The following is a 1,565-nucleotide window of genomic DNA, read 5'->3' as shown; positions in this document are numbered from 1 at the left end:
ACAACGTACAGTTGTTAATTATCATCATCATTGTCATCATCATTATTATTACTATTTTCATTATTATTATTATTATTATTTTATGTTTGACTTTTGCTTTGCATTTGTACAAGTTGGCTCCAAGTCTCACCCAGAGACCTCAAGAGACAAGTTAGAAGTTCATGTTGGTGTTATGCTTTGGGTGAAATATATTTGGTTTCGTACTATTATTACTATTATTATTATTATTATTATTATTATTATTATTATTATTATTATTATTATTATTATTATTACATCTACTAACATGGTAGAAATGCTGGAAGTCGTTATTCGTAGTTACTTTCTTTTCTCTGTTGTCGCTTTCGATGTTGGTTCCGTCTATCTATGTATGTATGTGGCTTCTCGCTGTCGCGTCGCAGACGATATTTCTACTGCTGCTTGTTATCTATGTCTTATATATGTAACTATGCTTTATCACACCTCTTCATAAAACAAAGATAGCAAGAGAGAAGAAAAAAAAAAGACTATAAACAGAATCCACTCCTAAGCCTGCTGTCAGTCAGCAAACGAGCTTAAACTAGTCAGTCAGGGAAGCTAGCAAGAGGGATAGAGAGGGAAGAGAGAAAGAAGGAGAGAGAGAGAGAGAGAGAGAGAGCGAGGGAGAGAAAGAGAGAGAGATAAAAAGAGACAGAAAGAGGAAAGACAGACACACCCCCGCACACACAGACATAAGCGCGCACACATACGCGCACGCATACGCGCACACATACGCGCACACACATACGCGCACACACGTACACCTACCCACGTACACAGACTGAAATACGTAATAATCACCTCACGTGTGTTGTACCTCGAATGGAGTCTACGTTCTCGCTTACCTTCTTCCACTCGATCAGGTTGAAGGCAGCTTACAGGGGTTAACTCGTTTACTTGACTGTCCGCTCAGTAATCGTTCATTTGAGGTGATTCTCAACGTTGTTTTCGTTACCGAATGCTCATCACTGCATGTCACATATCCGTTCCTCGGAGGCGCATGGCACACGTCTTGTCAATGATGGGCGCCATTCTCATAACTACCCGCACATCGACGAGTCAGCTCGGGAGCATAGCGAAGCTTCTGCATTTCCATGACATGCAAAACCTCTTCGTATTTATAGGTCACCACTTAGATCCATAAAGGCCTACTAGGCGCACCCGGGTCAGGTGCTATAGACCCTGCACTAAATGCTTGTAAGCTATCAGTTCCAACTGAATGAATTTGTACATGCTCTGTTGATATAGTGCAATGCTGCTTTCAATGTTTATGAACTACAGAGTGTTTACTCTTTTTTCTCTTTTACTCTTTTACTTGTTTCAGTCATTTGACTGCGGCCATGCTGGAGCACCCAAGGACTTATTCTTTGTAAGCCTAGTACTTATTCTAGCGGTTACTTTTTGCGGAACCGCTAAGTTACAGGGACGTAAACACACCAGCATCGGTTGTCAAGCGATGGTGGGGGGACAAACACAGACACACAAACACGCATACATACATACATACATACACACACACACACGCACACACACACACACACACACAC

The 1,565-nt window shown here is 41.3% G+C and overlaps 1 protein-coding gene across 4 annotated transcripts in view; it reads right to left on the bottom strand.

The window, feature by feature from the left end:
• Positions 1-565, bottom strand: part of LOC106872623 (calcyphosin-like protein) — a 29,669-nt gene extending 29,104 nt beyond the window's left edge. For 2 of the 4 annotated variants that reach the window (XR_008266971.1, XM_014919677.2), the window contains exon 1: positions 287-563. The gene's annotated coding sequence lies outside the window, so the exon portion shown is untranslated. Of the gene's footprint in view, positions 1-286 lie in introns of all 4 variants that reach the window. The other 2 variants (XM_014919678.2, XM_014919679.2) reach the window with 2 other exon arrangements.
• Between the last annotated feature and the right edge of the window lie 1,000 nt (positions 566-1,565).

This window comes from Octopus bimaculoides, chromosome 2 (assembly GCF_001194135.2).
Source record: "Octopus bimaculoides isolate UCB-OBI-ISO-001 chromosome 2, ASM119413v2, whole genome shotgun sequence".
In the NCBI taxonomy this organism is placed as follows: Eukaryota; Metazoa; Mollusca; class Cephalopoda; order Octopoda; family Octopodidae; genus Octopus; species Octopus bimaculoides.
The sequence above is the reverse complement of the archived record's forward strand: the minus strand, read 5'-3'. Positions and strand labels throughout refer to the sequence as shown.